The sequence below is a fragment of the Chiloscyllium punctatum genome, chromosome 36 (genome assembly GCF_047496795.1).
Source record: "Chiloscyllium punctatum isolate Juve2018m chromosome 36, sChiPun1.3, whole genome shotgun sequence".
Lineage (NCBI taxonomy): Eukaryota > Metazoa > Chordata > Chondrichthyes > Orectolobiformes > Hemiscylliidae > Chiloscyllium > Chiloscyllium punctatum.
The window spans coordinates 33,512,613-33,540,004 of record NC_092774.1 but is presented as its reverse complement, the minus strand read 5'-3'; the positions used below and the strand labels follow the sequence as shown (position 1 = coordinate 33,540,004).

The 27,392-nt window shown below is 46.5% G+C and overlaps 1 non-coding gene across 1 annotated transcript; it reads right to left on the bottom strand.

Annotated features, from left to right (window-relative positions):
• Nucleotides 1-15,325: 15,325 nt before the first annotated feature.
• trnae-cuc (transfer RNA glutamic acid (anticodon CUC)) lies at nucleotides 15,326-15,397 on the bottom strand. The gene has a single exon. It is a non-coding gene; the product is annotated as a tRNA-Glu (tRNA).
• Between the last annotated feature and the right edge of the window lie 11,995 nt (nucleotides 15,398-27,392).

Sequence of the window (27,392 nt, the reverse complement as noted above, 5' to 3'; positions counted from 1 at the left end):
ATTCTGGTTCGTTACACAATACCAGATCCAGAATCGCCTTATCCCTGGTCGGCTCCAGCACCAGCTGCTCTAAAAATCCATCTCTGAGGCACTCCACAAAGTCTCTTTCTTGAGGCCCGATACCATCCTGATTCACCCAGTCTACCTGCATGTTAAAATCCCCCATAACAACTGTAGTAACATCTTTGCGACAAGCCAATTTCAGCTCCTGATTCAACTTACCTCCAACATCCAGACTACTGTTTGGGGGCCTGTAGATGACTCCCATGAGGGTCTTTTTACCCTTAGTGTTTCGAAGCTCTATCCACACTGACTCTACATCCCCTGACTCTAGGTCCGCCCGCGCAAGGGACTCAATATCCTCCCTTACCAACAAGGCCACCCCACCCCCTCTGCCCGTCAGTCTATCCTTACGATAACACGTGTAGCCTTGAATATTCATTTCCCAGGCCCTGTCCCCATGAAGCCACGTCTCAGTTATCCCCACAATATCGTATCTGCCAATTTCCAAAAGAGCCTCAAGCTCATCCACCTTGTGTCTAATGCTTCGTGCATTCATATATAGAATTTTTAATTTGTTACTGCTCTCACCCTTCCCCTCAACCCTTATTTCACTCAACTTTACAGCATGATGCCTTTTCCAGTTTTCTGCCTCCTTGATACAGTTGTCTTTCTTGACTTCTCTTGTTCTACCTACCCCTTCAATTTCCTTTTTAAACATCCAGCTTGTCCCCTCCCCCCCGCTACTTAGTTTAAATGTAGCGGTGTTGCAGCAGAAAACCTGCCTGCCAGAATGCCGATCCCTGTTGTATTAAGGTGCAAGCCATCTCTCTTGTAGAATTTATGGTTACCATAAAATATACCCCAGTGATCCAAGAACTTGAAACCTTGCTTCCTGCACCAGTTCCCCAACCACACGTTCAAGTCCATTATCTCCCGGTTTCTGGCCACACTAGCCCGAGGAACCGGAAGCAAACTGGAGATAACCACCTTGGACGTCCTGCTTTTTAGCCTTCTTCCTAGTTCTGCGAAGTCTCGCTGTAGTAAGGCTAAGTGCATCTGAGTTTTGAACAACAAAGAAGTGGATGATTATCGAGGGAGGTAAGAAAATGGTTTTACGACCAGTACAGGTCATTCACAGAGTCTGACAGCACTGAACAGACCCTTCATCCAACTAGCCCGTGCTGAGTATGTTCTCAAACTAAACTCAGCACACCTACCAGTGTTTGGCCCATAAACCTTCGAAAGTTTCGTATTCATGTACTTATCCAAATATCTTTTAAACGTTGTAACTGTACAGGTATAAAATCATGAGGGGCATGGATAGGATTAATAGACAAAGTCTTTTCCTGGGGTGGGTGAGTCCAGACCGAGAGGGCATGGGTTTCGTGTTAGAGGGGAAAGATACAAAGAGACCAAAGGGGCAACTTTTTCACGCAGAGGATGGTACGTTTATTGAATGATCTGCCAGAGGAAGTGGTGAAGGCTAGTACGATTGCAACATTTAAAATGCATTTGGGTAGGTGTATGATTAGGAATGATTTGGAGGGATATGGGGCCGTGTGCTCTCAGGTGGGACTAGATTGGGTTGGGATAGTTGGTCGGCATGGACAAGTTGGACCAAACAGTCTGTTTCTGTGCTGTACATCTCTATCTCAATGTTCAACATACTCAGTGACCTAGCCTCCACAGTTTTCTGTGACAATGAATTCCATAGATTCACCACTCTCTGGCTAAAGAAATTGCTCCTAATCTCCATTCTCCCTTTATGCTCAGGCTATGCCCATGGGTATTAGTCTCTCCTCCCAATGAAAACATCTTCCCAATATCCACTCTGTCCAGGCCGTTCAATGTTCTGTACGGTTCAGTTAGATCCCACTTGAATGTGGGCCTGTTAATCAGCATGAACCAAACCCTTCAGATTGAGGACATCCGTGATTAGATTCAACAAAGTAAGAACAGAGGGCGAGAGTTTGGGATGGAGATTTTCAGCTTTTAGGGAATAAGGTAGGAAAGAAAGTTTAATATAAATTATAATTGATCAGATGAGCCGATGGGCCAAGAATTGTGGATGGAGTTTAATTTAGACAAATATGAGCTGTTGCATTTTGATGAGGCAACTCAGGGCAGGACCAATGTGGTTAATGGTAAATTAATGGAATTCTGTGCTCAAGGAAGCAGTAGAGGCAGCTTCATTAAGACACTGTTGGATGGGTTTTTTGCGAGGTAAGGGAACTCAGGGAAGTTGGGATAATGCAACTAGGAGGAGCTGAGACGATTGATCGATCCGCCATGATTTTAATGAATGGCGGAGCAGGGTCGATGGGCCAAATGGCCTACTCCTTCTATTACTTTGAAACGATAACCCTGCCTTTCCCATGGCCAACCCACCTAACCTGCACATCCCTAAACACTGGGCAATTTAGCATAGCCAATCCAAATCAAGGCCAGTGAGCAATGTAGTGATGTGGAAACCAAACACCAGAGAATGATAGAAAGGGACAAGAAGAATAAATGTACTAGCAATCAAAACTGGATTCTAACCATCACAAAAAATAAGACGACAAGCTCAGTATATGAATGTGTGCTGCATTGTAACAAAAGCGATTTAATTGACTGCACACATTGTACAGAATAATTATGATCGGAGACTCCTTACAGAGATATGGCTTCAGAATGACAAGGATTGGATCCGGAATATCGAGGGGAGACGCGGCATTCAAGTCGAGTTAGGAGCTCAGTAAAGATAGAGGGTGGACACTGCTAATCAAAGCACTGATAGCATGGTAGTGTGGTGTCAGCTCGGATTTCAGGTCCTGAATTCTCTGTCCTCTAATCTCCCTGTTCCCACAGAGTTAAATGTTGTCTGTTCTCAGCTCTGCTCGATTTCTGTTGAAGCTTTAACCCCCTTTTACACCTTCTGGAGCAATAAAATATTCTGAGCCTCCTGGGAATGACACCTTATCTATACCCCTTCTGATTTTAAAAATCTCTATAAGGTTAACTGTCAACTTCCTCGGCTCCATTGGAAAAATGTCCCAGATTCTTCTTAACTCAAACCCGCCATTCCCTGCAACACGCTGGTAAAGTCGGGAATAGGGAATTGTATCAAATCACATAAACGTACTGTCTGAAACAATCTAGCTGTGTTCTGGCCTGAGATATTGTGAGTCCCTGGTGTAAGTAATTACGAATGCAACAATTTTGGTCACGGAATTGAACAATCATTTTGCAACAAAGGGATCTACTTTGATAAGGAGGTAGTGGTCATTTCTAGGGTAAGTGAACAATTTGTAGATCAGGGAGATGAAGTTCCAGACACTTGGGAACGGCAAGAAATGAATTTGATAAATAAGACAAAGAACGGTGGATGCTGGAAATCTGAAACAAAAACTGAAAACACTGGAAAAACTCAGCTGGACTGGAAGCATCTGTGAAGAGAAAGCAGAGTTAAAGTTTCGAGTCCAACAACTCCTCTTCAGGATTCTGAAATAGTTTGTGAGAACCCCTTAAGTTATCTGCCGAGCTTTAAGACCACAATACACAGGTGTAGGATGAGGCCATTTGGCCCATCGAGTCTGCTCGACCAGTCGATCATGGCTGATGTGTTTCTCTATCCCATTCTGCTGCCCTCTCCTCATAACCCTTGACCCCTTATTAATCAAGAACCTATCTCTGTCTTAAATGCCCTCAATGACTTGGCATCCTCAACCCTTCTCCTCGTGGAAACATCATCTCCACGTCCACACTGTCCAGTCATAGAGTAGCACAGCGCTGCCTGACCCACTGTGATCTCCAGCATTTGTTGTTTTCAGGAAGGATTCCAGCATCTCCAACAACGCGCTTCTAAATTTTGTGCCCAGTTGGTTAGCTCTCCCTGGAGCCCGTGAGATTTAACCTTACTCAACAATCCACTGTGTGGTACAATTAACAAAGTTCCCAGCCCCCACCTCTTTCTGCACACATGGGCCGCACGATGGATCAGTGGTTCGCACTGCTGCCTTACAGCACCAGGGATCCACTTTCGATTCCAGCCTTGGGGCGACTCTCTGTGTGGAGTTTGCACATTTTCCCTGCCGTGTCTGCTGGGTTTCACCCGGGTGCTCTGGTTTCCGCCCAAAATCTAAAGGTGTTCAGTTTCGGGAGAAGTGGCCATCCTAGATGGGCCCATAGTGTGCAGTAAGTGTAGTGGAATGGGATAGGGGAATGTGTCCACATGAGTTACTCTTTGGATGGTCGGTGTGGACTTGTTGGGCTGAATGGCGTGTTTCCACATTGCAGGAATTCTACGTGGCATTCCCCCAACTCCAGAGTCTCAGCAGCCTTGGCTTTTTCCATGGACAGTGTGGGGGAGGGAAACAATGTTTTACACGGGAGTAAGGTTCTGTGAGTGTGAAGCTAAAAGGAAACGCAGTGCATTGCTTAAGCTGTTTTCCCCGGTATACCAGAGGCTGAGGGGTGATCTTACAGACGTTTATTGAATCATGAGAGGCATGGATAGGGTAAATAGACAAGGTCATTTCCCTGGGATGGGAGAAGTCCAGAACAGGAGGATAATATGTTTGAGGTGAGGGAGGCAAGTGTAAGGAATGATCTGCCCGAGGAAGTGGTGGATGTAGGTCCAATTATAACATTTAAAAGGCATCTGGACGGGTATATGAATAGGAAGAGTTCAGAGGGATATGGGCCAAGTGCTGGTAAATGCGACGAGATTAATTTAGGCTATGTGGTCGGCACGAATGATTTGGCCTGAAGGACCTGTTTCTGTGCTGTGTATCTCTATGACTCTGGCTTGCCCGTAATGTTTGCCCTGCCTATGTGTTCAGTTTCTGTCTGGTGTCGGTGTCAATGCCTTGATATCTCATTTCCTCCATCCCCCCACTTCCACCTCCCCAGATGTTAACCATTTCGTGTCTGGTTGTCTCTCAAGAAGCTGCATTGAAGGTTCATCCTGAATTAACACTTTTTTTTGCTTCACAAAATCAGACTTACTCACTCCTAGATGTCGTGAAAGATACTAACTTTCAGGTGGAGGTATCCAAAATTCAGAGGTGTCTGTCTTGATGTTTTCACTTTTCGGTCTCTGTAAGATCCTGAATCAGTACCGTCGGGTGAATTAGTTTGAGCGGAGTGAGAATAGAGGGATGAAAGGGAGTGCGATGGGGCTTTCAATTTTGTGGAAATAGAAAAGAATATTCTGCAGAAAGTAGAATTGCTTGTTTGGAATTTCTAACCTGGACTGACAGTAATGTCTTTTGTAATCTCTTTTGACAGATTATTTGAAGATCTGAAGACGGACGTTTCAATATCAATAGATGAAGAGCTTTGCCTGAAACATTGACTCTGCTGCTCCTCAGATGCTGCCTGATCTGCTGTGCTTTGACTCTGACTCCAGCATTTGCAGTCCTCAATTTCACGTCAATGTCTGGCAGTCACTGAATCCATCGGGACGATAACAATTTTCGACTATGATTCTGTGAGAAGGAAACAAGCTTTTTGGTTCCTCTTTCAGTCCGTTTTCAGCATCAGTGAGACTGGATGAGAGACCCGACTATTGCAGCACTCTGACTGTGGAGCCAGTAAAAGTTATACATTTGGGAAAAGTAATTCACGGCGGGAAGGTGCTGTACATGCGTTTGTGTGCAGCTGAAGCTTCGGTCATGGAGAAACCCAAGGAATCCCGTCCCGTGGAGAAACCATGAAAATATGGCGACTGTGGGAAAGGCATCCGTTTCCCATCTGACCTGGAGACTCATGGGCGCCGTCACACCGGGGTGAGACTGTCCTCCTGCTCTGAGTGCGGGAAGACCTTCAGCAATTCCCATGCACTGCAGAGGCACCAGGGGGTCCACACAGGCGAGTGGTCATTCTCCTGCCCCGAATGCGGGAAGGCCTTCAGCTATTCCTCCGTCCGACTGACCCACCGCTGGGTCCACATATTAGAGAAGCCCTTCAGCTGTTCCAAGTGCGGGAAGGCCTTCAAAGATACCTCTGCCCTGCTGAGGCACCAGCGGGTCCACACCGGGGAGAGCCCGTTCTCCTGCCTGAAGTGTGGGAAGGGCTTTACCCAGGCATCCCACCTTCGGGTCCATACGGGGGAGAGGCCTTTCACCTGTCCAGAGTGCGGGAAGGCCTTCAGCAATTCCTCACACCTGCTGATGCACAGGTGGGGCCATACCGGGGAGAGGCCGTTCACCTGCCCCGAGTGGAAGCGGAGGTTCTCATCATTCTGCACCTTGCAGAAGCACCAGCGGGCGCACCAGTGCTCCCAACAATCTGATTCTGCTGGTGAAGCTGCTGTGGGTCACTGAGAGGACTGAACCCCTGCACATTCTGACAGTGCTTATAGTGGGAGAGTCGGTCGGTTTTTTTTTGTTTTATGCCGTCGTGCTCCCCCACCCCTGCAACTTTGCTTCCATTGGGCACTGCTGCTCGTTGAGACCAGGAGCTGTTCTCTCCAGATTCTACTGTCCTGTAAAAGAATTGTTGTCTCTTTCTGGGAATGAGTCCCAGCCTGTAAGAAACAGCTGAATACTGGGGTGTCTATTCACATTCAGCAGTGACTTTTAAATTAGATTTACAGTTACGTGTCTGTGAAACAGTAATAGTCCAAAGATTACACAAAGGCTTGGCAATCCATTGTTGGAAACTGTTTGCTTGAATTGGTATGTTTAAAAAATTTTTTTTTTTAAATTTGGCACTTAAGTCTCTGTCTCTGAGATGGTGGGGGACTTGATTAAATCATTGCTATTAATTAGATTATCTTCTTTAACTTTGCCCTAGAAAATTTGCCGTATTTATAATTATTCGTTTTTGTTTAAATTATAATGTTGATGTGCAAGATCTGTTCTTCACCAAGTCTCGTTTGGGACAGTTGAGAAATTGAGGGATATTGCATGTTTAAATTTCACTGTGTTGTGAATCTGGAGTCAGTGACAGTCATTTGTATTGGATTCCTTACCCTTAGTTGTCGTGTCTTCCAAACCAAGTATTCACTATGGTAGTGAGTTCTGCAGTCTCACCACACTCTGAGGTTTTTCGTGAAATCCTTAGTAGAGAATTGTAAGGGAAAATGTTGACGAGGGCAGAATATAGGGTCTTAACTGCAAATGTCAGGAAGACATTCGACAAAGTAAAAACATGACAATGTATAGACAAATAAAGAACTTTGACAGCAATGAGGAGGTCACACGTTAGAGTTCAAGATAATGTTCGTGACAAAAAGAAACAGTACTCGGCAGATCTTGGATATTGTAATTAAGCAAGTTTCTAGATGCTGTAGTTGGTTGAATACGATAATAAGAGATGAAATAACCAAAACCACTCATGTAATTTGATGTCGATAACCATAAACCAAGTGCATAGTATTGATTATTATAGGCCAATTGCGTGCAAGTAGGCCATTCAGCCCATCGAGTCAACATTGACTGACCGTCCCACCCAGACCCAGTTCGTTACCCTATCCCTGTAACCCTGCATCTCCCATGGTCAGTCTACCATCAACTGCATGTCCTTTGGACCGTGGGAGGAGGCCAGAGCACCACAGGAAGCCAACGCAGACACAAGTGGAGAATGTGCAAACTCCACACAGACAGTCGGCCCGAGGGTGGGATCAAATCCAGGTCACTGATGCCGTGAGGCAGCAGTGCTCACCACCGTGCCACCACCACATGCTGCTCTCTAAAGAAGTGAATTTCAAAGACTCGGGAACACTTGAGGGAAAACAAAACTCTCCTATCTAAAGTGAGAGACTAGTCTCTGGCTAGAATTGAGTTGACATTACATTTGCATTAAGTCCTCTCCAGATGTTATACAGCTCCATTGGGTCATCTGTTTCTTCTAAACTCAAACTGATGCAAGCCCAGCCTGACATCCCCTTGTCCCCGATTATAAGTTGAGTAAATGAGCGACCCTCGACCTCACTGGCATGACAAAGGATGCCCTCAATCCAAGTTGACCTTAACTGTCCAACCTCTTGACCTCCACGCCACAATGTGGTCAGCCGCAACTCAGCCCTGAACGAGAGCAGAAGAACTGAATAGACAGCAGTGAGGTGGACATTGCATTCCCAGAGAATATTGTTCAAGTGTGAAATTTGTTCAGCTCACATTCGGATCACTGCAGGGACTATGTCTTTGATCCAAATAACAGTCTAGTTTTGTTGTACATTGTGTGTGTTTTATCTGTGTTTCACTACATGATTTTCTGTTGCTGTCATTCCCATTAGGATGTGTGAATTCAGTACCAGATAATACTTCAGTTCTCAATTTTCCTTGAGGGTTAGTGTAGGACGTACTAAGTGTCAGTCAGAATGGAAGAAGCTCTACTGTTTATTTAACCCTCTGCTGTCATTGTCCTGGGACTGTATGAATGGGGAAGTGTAGAGGAAGTTTTACTCTGTATCTAACCCAATGCAGTCTCTGTCTTGGCAGTGTTTGTTGGGGACAGTGTTGAGGTAGCTTCACTTGCAATTGAAGAGTAGAGGAAGCTTTATTCTGATTGTCATCCCATGCTGTCCTTGTCCTGGGAGGTTTAGATGGCATCTATAATTGAAGTGAATGCAGACTTGGCTGTGGGAGTGGAGGGTACTTGGACCTGAGCACACCCATCTTTGAGATTGCTGTGCTGATCAAGACAATCTCAGACAACTTCATGCACTTTTCCAACCAACCACAGGGTGGTTAAGGATGGGTATAAATGCTGGCATTGCCAGCGATGCCCACACCCCATGCATGAATAAATACTTTCTGTTTAAAAGTTTACATTCACGTTCCAAACCCTCTAATGTATGATTACTTACATGGAAAATTCTTGTCTGTTTATAATTTCATTTTAAAACATAGGAATGTGTCAACCATGTAGAAATATAACAAGAAAAACAAATGGAGAATTTAACAGGTAATGAGCAGGAACAGAATGCTGAGTCAGCCTGACCTCCATGGCTGAGAGAGTTCTCCCAGATGTTGAAGTTACACCAGTGCCTTTTACTCTTGCAGCTTCCCCAAAAGTTTGTCCCTGATGTAAGATCATTCAATGACCCGAAGTACGAACTGTTTTTATCTCCATAACTGGTGCCAGACTTGCTGAGTAATTCCAGCCCTTCTGCTCGACCCTTTTATGGGATTTGAGCTTCCCTAAGTCAGTGTAATGAAGAACTGCAGATGATGGAGATCTGAAACACAAAAATGCGTCAAATGCTGGAGAAACTCAATAGGACTGGCAGCACATGTGGAGAGAGAAGCAGAGTTAGCATTTCAAGTGCTGTGACCCTTCTTCACAACTGTTCTGGACTCAAGCCAGGATATTGTCTTTGTTTCTTTCTCTGTCTCTCCACCAGTGTTGCCAGACTGGCTGAGTTTCTCCAGCAATTTCTGTTATGACACTTTCACACGGTTGATATTTGTTATCCATCCCTAAGTGCAAGGTGTCTTGCTTGTGCCAATTCAGAGGGCAGTTTAAGAGTCAACCACATTGCTGTCGGTCTGGAGTCACATGTAAGTCAGACCATGCAGGGATGGCAGTTTCCCTCTTGAAAGGACATTGGTGAACATGGGTTTTTAGGACAATTGACGTCAGTGCCATCGATACCATACTGAGACTTACTTTGTGTTCCCCATTGATGATTTGAATTATTCTCATCTCACCTCTTGCTGTGGTGGGATTTGAACTCATGTTCCCTGGATTACTCATCCTGTGACGTTATGACGACACTGTTGTTTCCCATTCGTTGCTATTTTGTGTTTGTTGTTCACGTCTTTGTCTTCTGATGTTTGGGAAATTGAACCTGTTTAAAAGATTGCCCTAAACTTGTCCCTTTGACCAAGTATTTTGTCACCTGTCTCATCTGTGCTCCGGTCTTGTGATTTTTAAAGGAATTCTCATAATGTTCATGTGAAGCACTTTGACATAGTAAACTGAACCACAGGTATTATTTGAATGCAGCTTGTGTCCCTATCTTAATATCTGAAAGTACATGGTCATATTTTAAATGTAGAAACACAAAAATGAGGATGATTTCTTTTCTTTCTGAGGGTTGTGTGTCTTATTCAAAAGGCAGTGGATTCAAAATCTTTAAGGCAGAGGTAGATAGGTTCTTGATAACCAAGTGGATGAAAGATTGTCGGGGATGTGTTGGAATGTAGAGTTGAGGTTGAATTCAGATCAGCCATGATCTTATTGAATGCTGCAGCAGGCTCGAAGTGCCGAGTGGCCTACTCCCGCCCATTATATGTTTGTATCAAGCAGTTTGTGTCTCCCCTCTTATAGCTATGAACTGGGTAATTCCTTTCCAATATTGCCCCTTGTAGACAGTTAATTTCACACCGATGGCCCCCTATTGGGAGCAGGCACATTGTAGCAATTGCAGTATTTCTTGTGTTAATTTTGTTGCTTCTTACTCAGTGTTGCTGAGAATCTTCAAACATAAAACCAAAGCACTTCTAGTATTATCGCACGAAAAGAAGTGTTAGTTTGGATGTAACATTGTTGAATTAGCCATTCCCATCTTTTCCAGAATTCTGTGTTTAAAGCCCTCGAGTCTGGTTTCCACCCCTGAAACAGTTCTTATCAAGGTGATATTTGACATCCTTTGTCACTGTGACAGGGATGAACATTCCCTCGTCGACCTGCGGACAGCCTTGACCAGAGTTAATGACAGTACTGACCCTCTCCAGCATCACTCTATCCTCTGGGAGGGTCTGCTTTTAGCGTCTTCCGTTCTGATTTGTTTTACCGTAGCTGCTGGTGTTGGCATCTATACTAATGATATCCAACTGTACCTGAACACCACTTCTCTCCCGACTCCTCTGTCATTCATAATTTACCAATAATTTTACCTGAATGCCTGCCCAATTTCCAGCATTGGATAACCATAAACATTCCCTTAGTTAAATGTTGTGAAGTGTGAAGCCATTGTTTTAGTCCCCAAGTTCGACCTGAGCCCCCGTACCCCCCCCCCCCCCCACCCCCACCCCAGTAACTCTGTTGACAGCCTTTATGTCACTTTAAAACTAGGATGGATAGATTTGTGAAGAGTCAGGGGATGAACAGTTGCAGGAAAAGGGCAGGAAAGTGACTGTGGGGAATGCCAGATCACCCAGAATCCTACTGAATGGAGAAGCAGGCTCAACGGGCTGAATGGCATATTCCTGTTCCTATTTCTTATGGTTCCCGAGCCCTTACCTCTGATCCAGGACACTGACTTCAATATGTGCCATTACTGAGAGTGCTGATGTTCCCTTGTGTAACATCAACAACTTAACAGTTGCTAAACCCTCTTGTTCCTTTGTTACCTCTGAACACAATAAGCCAATGTGTTCAGGGGAGGCGATGGCCGACTTTATTGTTACCAGACTATTCACCCAGGTAATGTTTTAGGGACTTGTGTTCAAAACCTGCCACGGCAGATGGTGGAATCTGAATTCAATATAAATCCGGAATTAAGAGTCTAATGATGACCTCGTTGTGGTTTGTTGTAAAAATTTATCTGGTTTCCTGCTGTCCGAACCTGGTCTGATCTACATGTGATTCAGATCCACTGTCAGCTGGTTGAATCTTCACTGCACTTTCAATCAAAACCTCCACTATAACCTCCCTACTTTTATACTCCATTTAAAGGCCACTCTCCCTTCTGCCTTCCCTATTAGTCACTGTGCACCCAGAAGCAGGATTGTGGTTCAGTTTAAAGTAGGTCCTATATCTCTGATTACATCGATACACAATGCAATGAAGAAAGGTTTAGGTACACTAACCTTCATCAGTTCGGGAATTGAGTATAGATATAGTTATGTTGTAGTTATACAGGACGTTCATGATGCTGCACCTGGAATATTATTATCAGTTTTGGTCCCCTTGGTGTTCTGACTTCTGACTTCTTCAACTCTGGGTTTGTGTTGAACTTGATGGGATACTTTGTCCAACTCAGCATGTTTAAACAGTATCTCTCAGAGGGATTCATCTGAAACTTTTCAGGAGGTGAGCTCAACAAGATTGAACTATTCAAAGTTACTTGGAGTCTATTTTAAACTTAGATCAGGACTCGTAGTCAGAGACACATACAGCATGGAAACAGACCCTTTGGTCCAACTTGTCCATGCTGACCTGATATCCTAAAGTAATCTAGTCCCATTTGACAACACCTGACCCAAATCCTGTGAAGCTGTCCCTTTAATATATTTCGCATCTCACCCTACACCCTTGCCCTCAAGTTCTGGACTCCCCCATCCCAGGGAAAATAGCTTGTCTATTAACCTGTCCATGCCCCTCATGATTTTGTAACCTCTATTAGGTCACTCCTCTGCCTCTGATGGTCCAGTGAAAACAGTCCCAGCCTATTCAGCCTCTCCCTGTAGCTCAAACCCTCCAACCCCCAGCAACATTCCCGTAAATCGTTTCTCACAGAGAAGTCAACGTTTCAATCATGAAGAAGGGTTAATACCCAAACCGCTGACTACTCCACATCCTGGTGCTGCCTGGTTTGCTGCATTCTCCCAACCTCCTGCTTGCCTACTTCGGGTTGCAATATGTAGTGGCTCAGTGTTTACCACTGCAGGCTCACCGTGCCAGGGACCCAGGTTTGATTCCAGCCTTGGGTGGCTGTCTGTGAGGAGTTTTCATATTCTCCCAGTGTCTGCGTGGGTTTTCTCTGGGTGGTCCTGTTTTCTTCCATCGTCCAAAGATGTTCAGGTCATGTGGATTGGTCATGCTTAACTGCCCATAGAGTTAGGTACATTCGTCAGAGGGAAATGGGTCTGGATGGGTTACTCTTCGGAGGGTCTATGTGGACTTGTTGGGACAAATGGCCTGTTTCCACACTGTAGCTAATCTCATCTGCGCTACTTTTGTCACTAACGGATTGCTGAGTAGACTCGATGGGCCGAATGGCCTAACTTCTGCTCCGATGGTCTTGCGGTCTTACGTTTCTCTGGATCATTTCATTTGGCAATGTGCAGTCCCTGGCTCAATGAGCAGCAGTTTCCAATGAAAACAAAGCTCATATGTTGGTTGAACTCCGACAGTGTGGAAACAGGTCCTTCAGCCCAACACATCTGCACAGATTCTCCGAAGAGTAACACACTCAGATCCATTTTCCTACCCTCCATAAATTGCACACAGACCCCAAGGGTGGAAGTATTCCGAGTTCCTGGTGCCATGAGGCAGCAGTGCTAACCCTGAGCCACCATGAGGTTGTAGTTGTGGGGGGTGGGGCAGGCAATTGCCGTCCAGCAGAAGACTAAAACAGCCTACCTACTCTCCCAGTGCACCCACTGTCAGAACTGGCAGGAGGTTCAGTCCTGGGGGGTGACTAAAGGCAGCGTTACCGGTGGGATCTGATTGCTGGGAGCGCTGGTGCCCCCGCTGATGCTTCCGCAAGTTGCAGGAAAACATGAACCTCTTCCCACACTCGGGCCAGCTGAAGGGCCTCTCCCCCGTGTGGACACACTGGTGCTTCAGCAGGGCGGAGGAATTGCTGAAGGATTTCCCGCACTCCGGGCCACAGAGAGGCCTCCCCTCTCCAACCCCCATCCCCCCGTGTGGACCAGCTGGTGCTTCAGCAGTGTGGAGGAGCGGGTAAAGCCCTTCCCACACTCGGGCAGGAGAATGGCATCTCCCCGGTGTGGACGGACTGGTGTATCAGCAGGGCTGAGGAATTGATGAAGGACTTCCTGCACTTAGGCAACTGAACGGCCTCTCCCCCATGTGGACCCACCAATGGGGCAGCAGGTCGGAGGAAAGTGCAAAGCCCTTCCTGCAGTCGGGGCAGAAGAACGGCTTCTCCTCAGTGTGGACCCACTGGTGTCTCTGCAGGTGGGAAGAACTGCTGAAGGCCATCTCGCACTTGGGGCTGGAGAACATCCTTCCCCGGTATGGACCAACTGGTGCGTCAGCAGGGCAGAGGAATCACTGAAGGCCTTCCGACACTCAGGGCAGCAAAAGGACCTCTTCATCTCTGTGGACCCTTTGGTGCTTAAGAACCCTTTCAAATTTCACAATATCCGTCTGATCGGAGGGAAACTGGAATTGTGCACAATATTTCAAAAGTGGTCTAAAAAGTGTCCTGTACAACCACAACACAACCTTCCAACTCCAATACTCAGTCAGAGGATTGCGAAAGCTTTCAAAACCCACAAAAAACAAACAGGAAAGAATGGAGGGATAAACCGAATTTTTGAGAGTCACCTTGGAAGCATCAATGAGAAATCGGCAGAGAGGGTTTATTGGGGACCCGTTCTCCTTAAATACACTATATACGTATTTCTCTTGTGCTCTTCGTAGTTTCTCGGTGCTGCAGTGTGCAGTGGCTCGTTGAAATAATGTCCTGATGCAGCTTCGTTTGTGGGTGTTGGGATGATTGCTTCTGCAGTTAAGTACTTGGTTTGGGTCTGTTGTTTTTCTGTAGATGCCAGTTTGAAGTTCCCCATTGACTGTTCGCTCTACTGTGACATCAAGTAATGGCACTTTGTTGTTGTTCTCCTCCCCGTCAAACGAGGAGCCCCCCTTAGACCATAGTCTCACGACTTGGAACAGCAATATACAGACTAGTCAAAGGCTTCTACTGAAGGCTAAAACATATGTCGAAGATTCACTCCACTCCATTTACTCCATCCAAGAATTCCTGAACACCAAAGACACTGAGATAGAAAAGGATGGATTAATGTTGTCCTTTGACATAACAGCCCTGTTCACATCCATTAACATCAACGTGGCCAAAGAAAACTGAAGACACTACTCGAAGAACCAAAGACACAAACACAGCATCAACTTCATCAGCAAAGATAGCACTGTCAAGCTCGTGGAACTGTGCCTTTCCATCCACTTCATATTCAATAACAAGCCCGACAAACAAATCAACGAAATACGCACGAAACCTCCAGCATCAGGATTCCTTGCAGAAGCAATAATGCAGAGACTCGAACAGACAGCCCTTCCAACGATCCAACCCAAACTTTGGGTCCGCTACAGCGATGACACTTTTCTCATCAAAAAATGAAACAAATTAGAGGAAACCTACAACACCATCAACAATCTCCTTACTGGCATAAGATTCACAAAAGAGGAGAACAACAACAAAGTGCCATTTCTTGATGTCACAGTGGAGCGAACAGTCAATGGTAAATTCAAAACAGCGTCTACAGGAAAACAATGCACGCGAACCAAGAACTTAACTACAGAAGCAATCACCCCTACACAATCAAACACATCTGAATCAGGACACTATTTCAGTGAGCCACGACACACTGCTGCACCCAGGAACGACGAAGATCAATAAATAACTGTACAGAGCATTTCCGAAGAACGGGGAGCCCCTAAACCCCCTGAAAACAGTTTCCCTGACCGAGAATCGAACCCGGGCCGCGGCGGTGAGAGCGCTGAATCCTAACCACTAGACCACCAGGGAGATGCAAGCACAGCCTGACAGCTCTACCGAACATTACTTTCCTGCCCGGAAATCGAATCCGGGCCATGGTCGGCCGAAGGCTTTCACCTGTGCATCCAACAATGTCATTTCCTGTATCCATTGCTCCTGATGCAGTCTCCTCCACATTGGGGAGACTAGAGACTCCTCGAAGAGTCAAGTCACAGCGCTTGAGGGAACATCTTCAGGACACCCGCACCAATCAACCCCATCGCCCTCTGGCCCAACAGTTCAAACCCCCTCCCACTCTGCCGAGGACATGCAGGTCCTGGGCCTCCTCCATCGCCACTCCCTCCCCACCCGATGCCTGGAGGATGAACGTCTCATCTTCCGCTTGGGGTAAATTCAACCCCAGGCCATCAATGTGGACTTCATCAGTTTCCTCATTTCCCCTCCCCCACCTTACCTCAATTCTAGCCTTCCAGCTCAGCGCTGTTCTCATGATCTGTCCTACCTGCCAATCTCCCTCCCCACCTATCCACTCCACCCTCCTCACTGATCTGTCACCTCCATCCCCACCGCCATTCACCTATTGTACTTTTTGCTCCCTTCGGCCCAGCACACCTCAGCCCCAATTTATCTCTCCACCCTGGAGGGGTCCTGCCTCTATTCCTGATGAAGGGCTTTTGCCCGAAACGTCGATTTTCCTGCTCCTCGGAAGCTGTCTGACCTGCTGTGCTTTTCTAGCACCACTCTGATCTAAGCTCTGGTTTCCAGCATCTGCAGTCCTCATTTTTGTCGACCCAATAAGCTCAGTGTGCCAATTTCACACCAACAAACTGACACAAGTAGACACAACGTCTGGAGAAACCCTAGCCACATTGCTTTACATTAAAGACATCTGGGAAATGATGTCCGGAAAACTCAATCCTCTCAGCATCATGGTAGCCCACAAACCTACCAACACAACTTAAACAGCGGCTAATGAACCTGAAATACCCGATACAAACAACCAGAAAACGAATGTAATTTACAAAATACCATACAAGGAAATATATACATGAACTCTGCCGCACAGTTCTCTGTGGCAAGAAATGCTGGGATGAGATAAGGAAGATTTTTTCAGCCAAAACGAATCGACACTGACTGGACAGCCATTTAAAATCAACGCTGTCAGCCCAGGATGGAAGACCCGAAGGGATGTACAGTTTTCTTATTTCCTGAAGATTTACAAAGCTGAGACCGGGTTTTGGTGTTTGTTCCCTTTCCACTCCCAAGAGCCGCAGTGGTTGGGGCGGTGAGTTGGGGAAAGTGAAATGTGCCCATGAGCAGCATGTGGGTCTCTTTCAGCTTCCCCTCCTCTGACAGCGCTGTGACTTGACTTTGATGTTCTCAGGGACATTTACTGACGCGAGACAGTGAAACGATTCTCATTCCTGCAGATTAGGAATTGTACCCATACGCCGGTTTCATGACAATGAGAAAGATTAATTGGGATGTGTGAAGAAGCTGTGAGCTGCAGTTGAAACAAGTAGGTGGAGTCAGATACGTCATCCATTGTCCCCATGGTCCTGAAGAAATGTTTGCTTTTGTCTGCTTGAGAGACTTTGGACACTGGTGTGGCATGGAGAATACTGAGATACCGAGTGAGGGAGATTCAGTGCGCTGACTGTGAAAAGTGCTTCAAACCATTTACTCAGATTGGGGAATTAAAATCACACCCCTCGCGGTGGGAAAGACGATGTCCCCGCTCTGTTTGTAATTTCAAACCCAGAGCAACACAAGGAAAGCTCCACCCAATGGGGAAACCGTGGAAATGTGGGGACTGTGGGAAAGGATTCCCTTCCCCATCAGTGCTGGAAACCCACAGACGCATTCACAACGGGGTGATGACGTTCACCTGCTCAGTGTACAGGAAGGGGTTCAGTCAGAGAGAAGCCATTCACGTGCCCCATGTGCAGGGGAGAGGTCACTCAGTCAGCTGCACTGCTGACCCACCAGTGGGTCCACACTGGAGAGAGGCCATTCACCTGCTGTAAGTTCCAAAAGGGCTTCACCTGCTCCTCCCACCTGAGGAGGCACCATCGAGTTCACGTGCCAGTGCAAGGGGATTGAAGGAGCGATGGCCAAGTGCTCCGATCAACCCAGCACTGGGGCGTCCCAGGTTCGAATCCCACTGCGGTGGATGGCAGAATTGGAGCTCGTTCAGTAATCTGGACTTCAGAATCTCAGGATGAAACCACTTTTAGGGGGAAAAAACACCATCTGATTCACTCATGACCTTTTTAGTGAAGGAAACTGCCGTTGCGGGAAAGGGTTCACTCAGTCATCCCAGCTGCATGTTTTACCCGGCTGTACCAGGGATCCAGTTACAAAGGGTCAACTCAGCTGACCAACAAAGAAAGGGGGGGGGGGAGAGAGTGGGTGCATTTTGAGCTGGAGGTGTTTTCTTTAAAAACTACTTTTTGTATGCCCTTTTCCTGGGGAAATCTGAAGCTGTAACAAAAGAGGGTCGTAGTAAAGGTTACCTGAACTTACCACCCGGCTTAGACTCTGTGACGTCCAACAGGTTTTTGTTTTAAAGCTGCTCATTTCTTTCAGCCTCCAGCACTAATGTCATGTCTCAGAAGGATCAGTGAATGAGTCGCTAATATTGTTACAAATTGTATATTTTTTCAGGACTTCAGGTTCATTGTTTCATTGGAATTGCAAAGTTTACTGGCAACAGTGGGAGGTGTGGGCTGTATTCACTGGAAACAAAGTTTTAAAATCTCACAAACACCAGGGTATATTCTAACAGGTTTATTTGGAAGCACTAGGTTTCGAAGTGCTGCTCCTTCTTCAGGTAGCTGTGGTGTAGAATCACAAGACACAGAATATATCACAAAAACATTATAGTGTCATTCAACATAAGTGACGTATTGAAGAAACCTAGATTGCTGTTAAATCTTTCATCTTTTAAAATGGGTTGCAGATTTCGGTTCATTAATATGTACATTCCAGAACTGTTAAGTCACGTTCTCCAGGAAACTTGATGTTTTATACAAGGAGGTAACACCTCACATCAAACAACGCATGAAAGCTGTGAGGTGAGTCTGTCTGTATCCCAATCTTGAGTCAGACTGTTTCTATTTCCAAATATATAATCCTGCAAAAGCAAATTCATCCCAAATGTGTGAGTGAATGCATGAGAGAGAGAGTGTGTATGTGCTTGTGCATGCTGGGTAAAGTGTGTGTGTGATGGAGTGTCATCATGTGCGAAGATGTATGCGTGGGTGTGAGTGGGGGGGGCGTATTAGTGTGTGTCTGAGAGAGAGCATGTCTATCGGAAAGGCTCTGCATGAGCGTGTGAGTATGGAAGAGTGAGTGTGAGAGTGAGAGAGTGAGAGAGAGAGAGCGTAACAGTGAAGTGGGGTTACCTGTCATGTGACATGAACCCAAGTTCGCGATTGAGGCCATCCTCCTGGTTTCCGAACTTGGTTATCAGCGTTTGCTGGGCCACTAAAAATGATTAAGCAGTTACACAACACACATTGGAGAGGGCAGGGTGGGACTTGTCTTTCGATTTGCAGAAGGTGAGACGTTCTGGGTGCTGAAAACGAAGGAATACACATACTGGAGGACCTTCGGCACAGAGAGATGGAGCTGGAAACCAGTCTGCAGACACGTTGGGGGATTCACTGTGGAAACAGGCCGTTTGATCCACCAAGTCCACACTGACCCTCCGAAGAACATACCCCCACTCCCCGACCCACCAGTTAACCACACAGCTAATCCCTGAATTTCGAACGCCCAATCCACTCTAGCCTGCACATCTTTGGAACATGGGAGAAAACCCGAGCACCCAGAGGAAACCGACGTGAACAGGGGGTGGGGGAGGGGTAGGAAAGTGCAAACTCCACACAGTCACTGTGCGGGTCGGACCGAACCCAGGTCCCTGGCGCTGCGAGGAATCCCCTCTCCAGCTCTATGCATTCGATTGGCTTCTCCCCAATCTTGGTGACACTCCAATCAGTTTGAGGAATTCAATTTGCTTTCACAGAGTTTCCACGGGGAAGGGGTCGTTGTTACTCGGCAGATTGAATGATCCAATGAAGGGCTCGTCTATAGCGAGAACACTGGTCCACATTTCGTTGAAAAATTAAAGTCCTCTCCGCAATTAGAACCCTTGAGTACTCCCACGCAGGCTGCGTGTATTCAGGGGGATTCTCAATGCATGTTGATATTTGAAATCATTTCCTGCAGACAAACATTTCACCTCCTGGATTCAAACACTGCTGATATTCAGGCCCTGATTAAATTTCTATTCCATGCCTGAAAAGCAAATCCTCCTCTGCTAATAACTTGAGAAAACAGATCACTGCTGTCAGTGCAGGGCAGAAAATAGGATGAGAGAATTTTGGTTTGCACAGAACAGCCTTCTCTATCTTCTACCCGAAATCTCTGTCTCTCAATTCCTAAGCCTTTCAATGTATTCCAACCCAAATTCATCCTTCCATCCTCCTCCCTTTGCCCAGCTCCCCTCTCCTGAAAGTGCTGACCATCTGTTCAGTTTCTCAGCCGCATCTCGCCATCCTTAGTATATAGCCCACATCTTTATTTAGTTTTTGAGACAGAAAGGCAGTGGTTTGCTGATGCCTGGATGTGATGGTGATTGCATTCACAGTGTTCCAGACTCGTCTCTCGTGTCATTCAGAAAAGTCTGCACTGCACATGTGCAGAGAAGGGGATGCTGGGTGTAGGTGGGATGCATTCTCACCTCCCGATCCAATCATCCCCATAGCGTCCCCTGTCCATTCCCTCACCGCCACCCATAGCATCCCCTGTCCATTCTCTCTCTCTACCCTAACCTACCAGTCCCTTCTCTCTCTCTACCCACATGCCACTCTCCCCACCCCGTCCATTCTATCTCTGCACCCTCTGCCCTCTGTCCAGTCCCTCATCCACCCTCTGTCCCCATCCATTCCCTTTATCGCTCCACCCTCTGCCTTCCCCAATCCAGTCCCTTCCCTTACACTCATTTTCTCTCACCTCCCACACGCTCCCCTCATCCATTCCTTCTCTCCCCCACCTTCTCCTGCCATTCATTGTTGCTCTCTTTCTCCACCCTCTACCCCTTCCATTCTCACCCCAACCTTTGCCCCGTCCATTCTGTCCCCACCCACTGCCGCCCGTCCATTCTCTCCCCACCCACTGCTCCCCGTCCATTCTCTCCCCACCCATTGACCCCATTCATTCTCTCCCCACCTACTGCCCCATCCATTCTCTCCCCGCCCACTGCCCCGTGTCCATTCTGTCCTGATCCACTGCTCCCCGTCCAATCTCTCCCCATCCACTGCCCCATGAATTCTCTCCCCACCCATTGCCCCCGTCCATTCTCTCCCCACCCACTGCCCCGTCCATTATCTCCCCACCACAGACCCCCGTCCATTCTCTCCCCACCCACTTCCCCGTCCATTCTCTCTCCCCACACTCTGGAACCAATTTCTTTCACTTCACACTTTGCAACTCTGCATTCTCTCTCTCCTCCCCAATCCTCTTCACCAAATTCTCTCTCTCTGCTCCCACCCTGTGTACCCCCATGCATTCTCTACCACCAATGCTCTGCTCTTCTACCTATTTTCTCTCTTTCTCTTCCCCAGTCTCTGCGCCCCCCCCCGTTCAATCTCACTCTGAGTACCCTCCCCCGTCCTTTCTCGTGCCTCGAGCCCTCTTTGATCTCTGTATCAAACCCTTCTAATGATAGAGAGAGAATGGATGGTGATGGCGACCTGGGGTGGGGGTGGGGAAGGGAAACGTGAGAAATGGCTGACCTTTAACATTGAGAATAGCTAAAATGATGTATTCAGAAACATCAGTAATGTCTGAAAGCACATTCAAATGTTTAAAAAAAAGCTACAGACATCTTTCTGAAACTTGCATTGAAATCTGCGCAGTTAGGCCACAATTGAGGACAGCCGGTAAACTTGGAATGGCCTATTCCTAGTCTTGTGAATTGGTTCAGAATATGTAGAAATGCAGTCATAGACTTGCAGAGATCAGAAACAAACCTTTCGGTCCACGCCGACAACATTTCCTACATTACCCTCGTGATCCATTTGCCAGCATTTGGCCCATATCTCTCTCAGCCCTTCCTATTCATACCTCCATCCAGATGCCTTTTAAATGTTGTAATTCTACCAGCCTCGACCACTGCCTCTGGCAGCTTATTCCAAACGCATGCCACGCTCTGTGTGAAAAAGTTCCCCCGTTCAGTCCCTTTTAAACCTTTTCCCTCTCAGCCTAAACACCTCTAGTTTTGGACACCCTCTACTCTGGGGAATAGATATACAAAAGTTGAGCTGCCAGACAAAATCATAGAGTCACAGAGATGTCCAGCATGGAAACAGACCCTTTAGTCTAACTCATCCATGCCGACCAGATATCACAACCCAATCTAGTCCCACCTACCAGCACCCAAATATATCCTTCCAAACCCTTCCTATTCATAGAGCCATCCAAAAGCCTCTTAAATGTGGCAATTGTACCAGCCTCCACCGTTTCCTCTGGCAGCTCATTCCATACACGTACCACCCTCTGCGTGATTCAGTTGCTCCTTCGGTCTCATTTCTATCTTTCCCCTCTCACCCTAAACCTATGCCCTCTCGTTCTGGACTCCCCGAACCCAGAGAAAAACCTTTGCCTATTTATTCTATCCATGCCCCTCATAATTTTGTAAACCTCTATAAGTTCACCCCTCAGTCTCTGATGCGCCAGGGAAAACAGCCCCAGCCTGTTCAGCCTCTCCCTCTCGCTCAGATCCTCCAACCCTCAACATCCTTGTAAATCTTTTCTGAACCCTTTCAAGTTTCACGACATCTTTCCAATTGGAAGGAGACCAGAATTGCACGCAATATTCCAACAGCGGCCTAACCAATGTCCTGTACAGCCGCAACATGACCGCCCAAATGCTGTACTCAATACACTGACCAATAAAGGAAAGCATACCAAACGCCTTCTTCTCTATCCTATCTACCTGCGACTCCAATGTTCAGGAGCTATGAACCTGCACTCCAAGGTCTCTTTGTTCAGCAACACTCCCTAGGAGCTTATGATTAATTGTAGAAGTCCTGCTAAGATTTGCTTTCCCAAAATGCAGCACCTCACATTTATCTGAATTAAACTCCATCTGCCACTTCTCAGCTCCTTGGCCCATCTGGTCCAGATCCTGTTGCAATCTGAGGTAACCCTCTTTGCTGTCCACAACAGCTCCAATTTTGGTGTCATCTGAAAACTTACTAACAGTCCCTTTTATGGTCGCATCCAAATCATTTACGTAAATGACAAAAAGTAGAGGGCCTAGCACTGATCCTTGTGGAACTCCACTGGTCACAGGCCTCCAGCCGGAAAAACTGCCCTCCACCACCACCCTCTGCCTTCTACCTTTGAGCCAGTTCTGTATCCAAATGGCTAGTTCTCCCTGAGATCTAACCTTGCTAATCAATCTCCCATGGGGAACCTTGTCGAACGCTTACTGAAGTCCATATAGATCACATCTACTGCTCTGCCCTCATCAATCTTCTTTGTTACTTCTTCAAAAAACTCAATCAAGTTTCTGAGACATGAATTCCAATGCACAAAGCCATGTTGAGTATCCCGAATCAGTCCTAGCCTTTCCAAATACATGTACATCCTGCCCCTCAGGATTCCCTCCAACAACTTGGCCACCACCGTGGTCAGGCTCACCGGTCTATGGTTCCCTGTACTGTCTTTACCACCCTTCTTAAACAGTGGCACCACATTTGCCAACCTCCAGTCTTCCGGCACCTCACCTGTGACTATTGATGATACAAATAACTCAGCAAGAGGCCCAGCAATCACTTCTCTAGCTTCCCACAGAGTTCTTGGTTACACCTGATCAGGTCCTGGGGATTTATCCATCTTTAACCGTTTCAAGACATCCAGCACTTCTTCCTCTGTAATCTGAACTTTTTGCAAGGTGTCACCATCTATTTCCCTTCAGTCTATATCTTCCATATCCTTGTCCACAGTAAATACTGAGGCAAAGTATTCATTTAGTATGTCCCCCATTTTCTGTGGCTCCACACAAAGACCGCCTTTCTGATCTTTGACGGGCCCTATTCTCTGAGTAGAAAGTGAGGACTGCAAATACTGGAGATCAGAGCTGAAATTGTGTTGCTGGAAAGGCGCAGCAGGTCAGGAAGCGTCCAAGGAACAGGAGAATCGACGTTTCGGGCATAAGCCCTTCTTCAGGATGCATAGTTGGGCCACAACCAAGGACAGGCTGTAAGAGTGAATGAGTGAATAAAAGAAAAGTCCCACCTCGCCCATGAGGAGAAAGTGAGAAATGCAGATGCCGGAGATCAGAGTCGAGAGTGTTGTGTTGAAAAAGCACAGCAGGTCAGGCAGCATCCAAGGAGCAGGGGAGTCAACGTTTCAGACATCAGCCCTTCACCTTGCCCTCTCTAGTGTGTGTTGTGAAACTGCTTAACTGCTTAATCATTTCTAGTGGCCGAGCAGAGGCTAATAACAAGTTTGGAACACACGAGAATGACCTCAGCTGAAACCTTGGATTCATGTCTCACTACAGGAGAACCAGCTCCACAATACACACAAACCCTATCTCTCTCTCTGAATCTGTCTCTCTCTCTCTCTCTTCTCTCTCATACACACACACACACACACACACACACACACACACACACACACACACACAAGTCCTCACACGGTCGTGCAGACCCTCTCTGATAGACAGGGGTCTCTCTCAGACACACATGGATACACCCCTCACACTCTCATCCATGCACACTCCTTCTCACACAATTATACACCATTACACGCACACTTTACCCAGCATGCACACACACACAGACACACTCAGACGCTCTGTCTCATGAATGCACTCACACATAGAAGTCTTTGGGGTGAATTGCATTTGCAGGATTGTATGTTTGGAAATAGAAAAAGTCTGACTCAAACTGTGATACAGAACGACTCTAAACTCACAGCTTTCATGCGTTATCTGAACTCAGGTGTCACCTCCCTTTATAAAACATTAAGTTACCTGGAGAATATTACTAAAAAGAATTTCTGGGATTTACAGATTAATGAACCGAAATCTGGAACCTATTTTAAAAGATGAAAGACTTAACAGGTTTCTTCAATGTATTAGTGGGTGTGGACCCACTGGTGGGTCAGCAGTGCAGCTGACTGAGTGAACCCCCTTCCGTACATGGGGCACGTGAATGGCTTCTCTCACTTGTGGACCCACTCGTGCGTCTCCAGATGGCTGATCCGAATGAAGCCCTTCCTGCACACCGAGCAGGTGAATGGCCTCTCCCCGCTGTGATTACGTCTGTGGGTTTCCAACACGGATGTGGAAGGGAATCCTTTCCCTCAGTCCCCACATTTCCACAGTTTCCCATTGGGGGAGCTTTCCTTGTGTTGGTCTGGGTTTGAAATTACAATCAGAACGGGGACATAGTCTATCCCCACTGTCAGGGATGAGACTTTGATACCCCCAAGCTGAGTAAATGGTGTAAAGCACTTTTCACAGTCAGCGCACTGAATCTCCCTCACTCGGTGTCTCAGTATTCTTCCTGCCGCACCAGTGTCCAAAATCTCTCAAGCAAACAAAAGCAACCATGTCTTCTTGATTGGAATGGCTGCTGATATTGAAGTCCCAATGAATCAAGCGGCTCTGTCAGAAGTTGATGTATCATTTGTTTTCAGATTTCTTTCGGCACGTCTTCCTGCAAAAAAAAGTCACAAAATAAGTGGTCATTGTCAGTATACTTAAACGAACATAACATAGGTGACAGTTCCTGTAGTTTGCCAGATGCCTGCTGATCACATAATACCCAGCACACAGAAACCTGAAATCCCTCATGCAGCCAGATAGGCTCAGGTGTGTTTAGAGGAAAACTTCATTCAAATATAATCTTTTCTTAAACTAAATACGTGTACATATATATATATCAATATGCCAATCCTGTCAATGCGGATCAGTTCCAAGCGAAACTACACATTTAATTGTGAACATGAGGAAAAAAGCAATCATTTTCCAGGGTGCAAACTGCATACGTGCTAAACTGAGGGAATACACAAGGAAAAGACCTAAAAGAGAGATAGAAAGTATTTGAGCACCTTTGCAGAATCTGCTCCCTCTCTGGATTCTCTCCAGTTGCTTCAAGTAAACCTCCCTGGGGGTCAGGCAGCCCTGCATCGGGAAGCACTGGGATGGTCAACTACGACCAGTTTACATGGAGAACACATCTCCACATTAAACAGCCTCGAGGCAAATTTCCCTTCCTTCCACAAAGTTCAAGACCCCTCAAAGCGAAATTCCCCAGGTAAGTTTGGAAGAATTTCTTCCAGGTGTTCACTAATCATTTCTATGAGCACTTTGTTAAAGTTTGAATATAGCGAGTTTTGAAAATTAGTGATTCTGAGCGAAATCACAGTTCGAAAAACAGAATGTGGGAATTTAGACAGAGTTTATATTTGCACATCGACGATATGTCTGCACAACAGCATATGACACGACAGCAGTGAAGATCTTCTGACCTCATTCTCAAACGTGCCTGCCACACGCCAGATGAAAAGCTGAATACTTCTGTGGAAAAACTGCCGAGCAATGCAAGAGAATGGCACAACGCGTCCGTGTTGGAACCAGAACCCAAAGGAGAGACCATTCTCTCCTATTCATTCAACGTCGTCTTTAGCAGCTTTCCCGTATAATGGCGCTCTGTTCTGCACCTTGCCTCCGCTTCCCAAAAAAGCTTTATCATAAATATTTCACAATGATATACTGGCCCAATGTGTACAGTTAAGGTGACAACCTCTGAGTGGTCTCCTGTTCTCTGTATCCTATGTTGAGGAGGGCAATGCTTGTCACTGGCTATTCTGGTGTCAGAGAAAAGTTTCGAAACAGTGGAGGGAGTCCGATTCCTGGGGACGGGACAAACAGCAGCAGGGAGACAGAATGAGAAGCAGCTGTTCTGGAAACTCTTTGTCACTTGCAATTCTTAGAACAATGTCAAATGTATTTGACACTAAGCAAGTCTCAGCTGGCTCAAGAGGAGTGTGGTGGATGAGGAATGAATCGCTGTTTGGCTTGTTGGTCTAGGGGCATGATCCCAGGTAGAGTCTTTAACAGTGCAGACTTGTGTGCGGTCCTGGATTCACATCCCAGACGAGGCTGCGTCGCTTAACTTGATTTGGGCAAAAATGCCCCATTAATTTTCTCAAAAAGCACCTTCGTGAAACGAGGTTGGGCTGCCATGAATACGAATGAGGCAGAAAACAGGCAAGTGAAATGGTTGGAGATCGCGTTGAACAGGTTGACGTGAGTGGTGCGGTGTTTGCGGAATGTCAGCAATAAAGGTAAATTGAAATATTGGGCCAGCTCTCCTCGGAGAACCGAAGTTTTCCAAGTCAGTAGAGGCCGAGAAACAGGAAATAATGCTGTGCAATGCTCCCATGCCTGAAATGATCTATAGTGATTCGGCAGAGATTTAAAGTCACGAGGACGAGCGAATGCAGTCGACGAGGTAGCAGCAAATGTGCAGGTAAAGAGCTGCTTCACCTGGAAGGATATCCAGGAGGGAGCAGGTAAATTGTGCTTCTGAGTGAAATCACGGTTCGTAAAAACAGAATGTGGCAATTTAGACAGAGTTAATATTTGTTCGTCGCCAATATGTCTGCCGGTGCACGATGGGAGCATAACCCAGAAGGGAAACCATCTCCCCTATTCACTCAATGTCGAGTTTAGCAGCTTTCCCGTATAACGGCGCACTGTTGTGCACCTCGCCTTCTCATCTGCTTCCCAAAAAACTTCGACGTAAATATTGATACACAGGCCCAGTATGCAGAGTTGAGATGCCACACCCGTGGAGGTCTGCGGGGTCTTCTCCTGTTCTCTGTGCCCTATGTTGAGGAAGGCAATACTTGTCACTGGTCACTCCGGTGTCAGAGAAAAGTTGAGAAAGAAAACGGTTTAATTTTCTGCCAGTAGAGAGGGCCCGGTTCCTGGGGA